This window comes from Drosophila miranda (assembly GCF_003369915.1).
Source record: "Drosophila miranda strain MSH22 chromosome Y unlocalized genomic scaffold, D.miranda_PacBio2.1 Contig_Y2_pilon, whole genome shotgun sequence".
NCBI lineage: Eukaryota > Metazoa > Arthropoda > Insecta > Diptera > Drosophilidae > Drosophila > Drosophila miranda.
Genome location: NW_022881614.1, coordinates 8,143,135 through 8,150,422, shown reverse-complemented (window position 1 = coordinate 8,150,422; position 7,288 = coordinate 8,143,135). Strand labels below are relative to the sequence as shown.

The following is a 7,288-nucleotide window of genomic DNA, read 5'->3' as shown; positions in this document are numbered from 1 at the left end:
AGATCCGACATGGACAACCCAAGGACGAGCGACGCACAGCCTCTAGAGGCAGAGGATGGCACGGAGGGGCATCCTAGGGGTGTGTCGCCGCCCAGCTCAAGGCAACCACGGTCCACGACCAGCCAACCACAAGCAAGACACCACTCCCCGACCACGCAAGCAGAACCGGGCAACACCACGCAGCATGGACCATCAACAGGAGCCGTACCCCGACCACCCAGGCCACCTAGGCCATCCCGACGTCGGGCCCGCCCCGAAGGCCCACCGTCGCCCCGCCGGGCGACAACCATGACCTGGGCATGGCTCAACGACGTCGTCCGTCCGAACACGTCACGAAACAACCTGTCTGGGATCATCACAGTGGAGGCGATGCGGCCATCGGACTCAGACGAGGAGGTCCGAGCAGGCCGGGCCCAGCAGGAGCCACCAAGACGCCCACGCCGCCGCAAGCATCCAGGCCAAGGAACAGGCACCGCCGTCACCCCACGCGCGACTCGAAGACGCGTCGAGCCAGGACACGTCAACCTGGACCCCAACTCCGAGGGGCAGAGCAGCTCCCCAGTCGCGCACAAACTGTGGCTGCGGTCCCCACCACCACCGCCCTATTACCTGTACCGCATGGGAGACCCGCTGACCCCACGGCCGAACTACGACAGCAGCTCCGACGAAGGGTTCACCAGCCCGACGATGGAGGCCGACAAGCACTGGGAGCCGACCTGCCAGGCAAGCACCGGTGAAGAGTTCTTGCACGACCGACGCTTCGGAAAAGCGGGTGGCCGCCCATGGGTCAAGCACTCCGTCCGGGAGCTAAACCGCCAACTGGAGGCCGAACGGGCCACGACGGGCCCATACTCGGACGTGAGCGAGGACGAAGATGGGCCGGCCAACTGCCAGAAGAACACTCCAGCCAACATCGCGGTTGACGTGGCACCTTGGACCACCTGGAAGGACGCCGACAGGACCCTGCAACTGCTGCTCGCCCATCCACGGCCCATCACCCCACCCGGGCCCGAGAGGGAGATCATTCCCGCGTCGGACAACGACACAACAAGCGACAACGAGGTACAGCTCCTAGGAGAGGACGACACCACTCCGCTACGGATCCGCGACGGCAGTCTGGGCGATGCGCTGCCCCGACGGCTCCAGAACCTCGGCCTTCAGGATGAACACGAGCCACCCAGACACGTAACCGGCAATGAGCTGCCCCAACTGCTCCAGGAACTCGGCCTGGGGGACGGACCCGTGTCCCCGATACCCAGGGATGACGGAGACGATGAGGTAGTCTGGATCCTGGGAGGGCAGGAGAACCCAAACGGCCCGATCCCGGACACCAGCTGGGACGACGGGTGGCACGCCAGACTGCAGGAGTGGGACGCGCAGGAGGAGGCGGCAGCCCCGGAAAGAAGGGAGAATCCCGATTGGCAGCCGCTGGACCACGCACCAATGAAGTGGCTATCGCCAGTTCCCACCGACCACAACGCCCCGAACCCGGAACCGACAAGCTGCACGGCCCGAGAGGCCGAACCAGGAAACCCGAGCCAACCAAAGGAGGACAGCGACCTGTCATTGGGCTTGGAAGAGGCAGACGCGGGCGGACTGCTCACAGCGTTCGAGGAGATGCCCGAGCTAAACGCGCTGCAGGAGGAGCAGGAATGGCCAATCGCCCCAGTCGCCTGGCGGGTAAGCACGCCTGACCGCGTATTACCAAGACAAACAACAATGAATCCTTATTTTCACCCATTAAAGTAAGAAATAGGCTAAGAAACCCCAAAACAGTAGGCCTTTTTACTTATTAGAACTAAGAGAACCAACACGTAAGAGAGACGCACACCACGGCTATAAAGGGCGAAGAGAACCAACACGAAAGAGATACGTTCTTACGCCCACGCAGCCAACGCAAGGAAGAGAACTGCGAAGAGAAGAGAACGAAGCGGCAGAGAAGCCGCCGATCGGTCTTACGCCCACGCAGCCGAGGAAAAGAGCCGACGGCGAAGCAGGCAATACACACACGCAGCCATACACCCACGCAGCCGAGGCCGGCAGCCGAAGGCGGCGCAGCAGCGATGCGGCAGGGAAGCTGCGAAAAAGAAAAGGCGAGGCCTGGGACGGTCCAGCGCGAGCCAAGCTCGGGAGTGATCTCCGAGGGCTGAGCCAGACCGGTTGTGCGGCGGAAGCCAAAATAGATGTGAAAAGTAAGCCGGGACCGCGCCGTGTACAGAATAAGCCGTGTTCGCCCGCACGCGGTGAATAAAACCAGCTGTGACCGCACCCACGCGGTGTGCAAAGGAAGCCACCGAAGTGACGAGGACCCGCCGTGGGAGAACAGGACCCAAAGAAGGGAAACAAGGGTGAGCCACCTCGCGTATGTGAGCTCTGGGGGGGATAGATCGCTGCAGTAGACAGGTATAAGCAGAAAATTCCCGCAGTTTCTTTACATATCTATGCCCACATGTTGTTTATGATATTTTTTGGCGTTTAAGTAGGGAAATGATCCGAAAACAATAAAGACACCAACCTCAACCCACCTGTCTCAGAACATTCGCCCGTAGGAGTCACTCACCCCCCTCCCCCTCTCTTCCCTTTTCCCGGGAGGCCCGGCGAAGTGGATGTGAGTCGTGGATCATGCGGCATTCACCAAGCTGGGTTTTCCCTCTCCTATACCTTTCTCACCTGGGGACCCGGCGATGCTGGATGTGAGTCGTGGATTCACGCGGCATTCGCAAAGCTGGGTTCCCTCTCCTACACCCTCGCCCGGGGGACCCGGCGACGTAGATGTGAGTCGTGGTTCATGCGGCATCTGCTAGGCTGGGCTCCCCTCTCCCACACCTTTCCGATCCCTGACCCAAACCCCGTCTCCCGCCACACATGACCCCCAACGCACGTCTCTGCAGCTCCAAAGCACGGCTTCACCCACGCCTCGTGGCCGGGCCAGGCCCGACTGTCCCACGATCCACCCCACGGGCGCGCTTTCGCCACGAGCGGCTCTCCCCTTAGGTCCTCCACAACAAATTTTGCTGTGGGGAAGGACCGGGCCCTGGACAGACTGAGAAGCTGTACCCCGGCCTGAGAACTTCCTTACAATTTACGGTATATTTCTGAGGGTCGGACGGTATATTTCAATAAATCGGTCACACTGAACATCACATCCCTGGCATTTTAATTTATGAAAACTGCGCGTGTTTTTGTTATTTCCTTAAAGTAGTTAAAAGTTATAAAAATAAGTTACAAAGTTTAGTTACAATGTTAAGTTAAAAGTTAAGTCCCCAGAGAACGCTGCTGCCCATTTGCAAAGAAGAGCTATTAACTTCTTGTAAAAAAAACGCGGGTATAACCTCGATATGGCAGCATGCGACTTATACTTCGTATTCCTAATATTTGCGGCTCATAAATTGACTGACGCTGTGAAGTTAAACCAACCGCGAGTGTTGCTTCCTATTTTCAACGACAAACCCGTCAACTTCACTTTCGAGGTGGACGAACGAAATTGCTACAAATGGTGAGAGGCGTCTGCACGGCTAGACCGGCATTTTAACCTCAAAAAATTTATTTTTGTTGTTTGGTATTTGATCGCTGCTGGAGCGAATTGAAGGGTCGCAAGCAATCACTATGCAATACCAAGATATTGCGCCAGGATCAAATACTTCTCTTTTGGGCTAACATCCTAAGCATTGTTTAAAAGCTAGTTCCGTCTACGGGCCGTCCCCCATACACTATCTTGGTATTGCATAGTCTTTAATGTTTTATTTTAGGTTTTAAGATGTTTTAACGTCGACTTACAGACACTATCCTCAAATTAACCTAACCTCAACAAAATATTACAATACCTACATACAAATATATTTCAGGACATCTTCCCGTCAAGACCTTATATCTGTGCAACCGGTGTATCATGGCTTCAGCGAATGCGCCTACGAGGCAGTGGTCACAGTGCGGACCCGCGAGCGACGCCGCAACACGGCCATCGTGTTTGCGGAGGAAGTGCAGACCGGTGCCATGCTGCGCTGCGACGTAATAGTGGACAAAATTAGCAGTCTGAACGTGCGGACTGCCACACGGCAGCTCTACCTGGAGGAGGCGCCAGCGATCTTCGAGCTGCACGCCTTCGACTCTCAGGGCAACGAGTTCTTCACCCTCGAGGGAATCGAGTTCAACTGGGACATCTCGGAGCATGACAGCAAGAAGCCGCCCGCAATGCGGTTCCTCACCTTCTCGAAAAGCCCCTACCACACTGTGCCCCCCGCCCTCGAGAAGCTCGAAGCCGCTGGCATCAAGGGCTACATGATCCTGCTGGAGGGCATCAATACGGGCACTTCAAAGATAACAATCACAATGCCCTATGCCGAGTACAGCAATGTGAAGCCCCTGGAAATATATATCAGTGTACTGGCCAATATCATTATCGAGCCTTCCGAGGTTACGATCCTGAAAAAAGACTCCATTAGCTTCCGCATTCTCCAGCTGAAGATGGACAAGCTGCATGATATTACGAAGAGCAACCAGTACTTCCTCGAAGTGGAGGATGCCACAGTGGCCAGCTTAATGGGCAACACTGCAACGGGAAACGAACTGGGGCGCACCCAGATCATATTGCGCGATCGAAACATGCCGGAAACCGATAAGAACACCAAGGGCCCCAGTGCCCTGTTGACAGTGGCAGAGCCCCATAAGCTGGGCATCAGCCTCCTGCCTCACAACTGGGTGACGGGGGAGGGCGAGCGGCACGAGGTGGCCTTCGACCTATACGCTCCAGATGGCCAGCAAGTTTGTTGGGCAGCAAGTTCGGCATTAGCTCCCGACTGGATGAGTCTCTGTTTGGCATCATCGACAGAACGGCAAAGAGCAGCCGTCTGTATGGCGAAGCCCTGAAGAAGGGTGTCAGCCTGATCCATGGCACATACAAGAAGGTAAATAAATGACGATGGCCTCTCCAGTTCTTTTCTGAGATTCAATCTATTGCAGCTCATGGTTGAGGCAGAGCTGCAGATCTTTGATGAGTTGCGTCTCAAACCCACTAAGGTGATCCTGCCCTACGATCCGAACAGCATAAAGCCGCTCAAGCTGCAGTTCCATGCGACTGGCGGGGACAACAGCTACGTCTGGTTCTCCGGCAATCCACAGGTCCTGCAAATCGACGCCCAAGGCTTGGCCACTACCGAAATCCGGGACGTACGTGCCTCCACTGGCACGCAGGAGCAGCACGAGGACGGAAACCTGCTGGCTGCCCACACCACCGTCAAGGTGGCCCTTGCCAAGAACCAGAACGTGGCCCGATTGGCTCAGATCTACTTCTTCTCGCCAAAGCGGCTCGAGATCAAGAAGTACAACTTCGAGACGGCCCTCAAGGACTACGTGCTTCTGCACGTGGCTGTCTTCGGCCATGTCAACGACTCGGATGTGCCGTACACAAACTGCGATAACTTGCACTTCCAGCTGGAAGCTCGCCAACCCATCCTGCAGCACGAGAGCAACGGAGAAGCTGTTGAACTAGCTGATGATGCGTGTCATGTGCTGAGGCTGCGGGCCACTGCCGTGGGCAGCACCTCGCTGCGCGTCTCGTATGTCTTTCAGAACAAAGTGCTTCAGGACACGGTCGATCTGCATGTGTACGAGGTGCTGAGCGTCCTGAATCCCTTGGAGAATGAGCTGGTGCTGCCCATTGGCGCGTCGCGAAACTTGATCTATGTGCATGGGCCGCGCCGCATCTTTACCCTGGAGGCGGAGCTCATCAAGGCCACAAACTTCAACGGCAAGATCGTCGATGTGTCGGAGATTGAGTTCGACACCCAGGACCCCATCACCTCGTTCAATGTGCTGTGCCGCCAGCTGGGCGAGACGGAGTTCACCTACCGCGTGTACAACAGCCTGGCCACGTCCAATTTCGTCGCCTATAGTTCGACGGTAACCACCAAGGTGCACTGCGTGAAGCCGCGCTGCCCAACATAACCTTCAGGCCATCTGGAGCGTATAGGTCGAAGGCCACCTCGTGCCGCTCGCCCTCCACCGTCACCCAGTTGTTGTGAGGCAGGAGGCTGATGCCCAGCTTATGGGGCTCTGCCACTGTCAAAAGGGCACTGGGGCCCTTGGTGTTCTTATCGGTTTCCGGCATGTTTCGATCGCGCAATATGATCTGGGTGCGCCCCAGTTCGTTTCCCGTTGCAGTGTTGCCCATTAAGCTGGCCACTGTGGCATCCTCCACTTCGAGGAAGTACTGGTTGCTCTTCGTAATGTCATGCAGCTTGTCCATCTTCAGCTGGAGAATGCGGAAGCTAATGGAGTCTTTTTTCAGGATCGTAACCTCGGAAGGCTCGATAATGATATTGGCCAGTGTTCGGAGCAGAACCCAGCCGATTAGCTGCTTGCCAAATAGCACCTAATTCTTGGCCCTCAGCCGCTTATTTTGTTTGTTACTTATGTCTATGTCACTCATTTGTTTGTTAAAGCTTTGCGCTTGCTTGCCCTGCTAAACGCTCTCTGCCAGCTCGCTCTTCGCTATCTCCGCTTTGCGTCTGCCTACCGACGTCGGACGAGCGAAGCTGCGCTTAGCGATCGGAGCGGCAATGTAAAGGGCAGGCAAGCCACACTTGCAATTTGGATGTCACGCATTAAATAACATATCGTAATTTTATTTCTGCGCCGAGTTTTGTTTAATTCGAAATAATTAGTCGGCCGATTGGGGATAAAAAACATTATCTCCACATAAAATTTGGTGACCCCGACGTGATCTCTGAGTTGCAGTGTCAATTAATAATCATTCGCGATCGACATTCGTTAGCCCTAGCAAATTTTCGGCGGTTAAGCACAATTCGGTGCTAAAACACACTTACATACACCTACATACACGCATTGCTGGCTATTAATTTCTCTGTCGCGACAATTCGGTCCAAGTGCAGTGCAGTGCGGTAGGCAGTGCAGCGAACTCACTAATACACACAAGCGGAGTACAAAGCGGAATCGGACAGCTCGCACAGCCGCACAGCTAAAGGCATTAGCTGTAATCCCTTTGCTTTCGGTTCCCACGTTTATACGTATACAGGGTGTCTTTTTCGGTCGTGCTGAGAGACTCTTTTAAAACCTCAACATGGCAGCACCTGAGCCTACCAATGTCGCGAACGCAGCAATGCCGAGTGATGTAGATTTCTACAAGCACAAGGCCGAGTCCATCGCGCGCCAACTAAAGGCCATGGATCGCTTTCTTACCAAGGAAGAGCTTGCCGAGTTAGATGAGGCAGAACTTCAAGCTCGCTTAGAGCAAATCGAGCGAATGAATGCGGATTTCGATGCCGCTCAA

At 55.3% G+C, this 7,288-nt stretch overlaps 1 pseudogene; it reads left to right on the top strand.

Moving 5' to 3' along the window:
- Positions 1 to 3,119: 3,119 nt before the first annotated feature.
- Positions 3,120 to 6,041, top strand: LOC117192767 (annotated as a pseudogene).
- Positions 6,042 to 7,288: the final 1,247 nt, after the last annotated feature.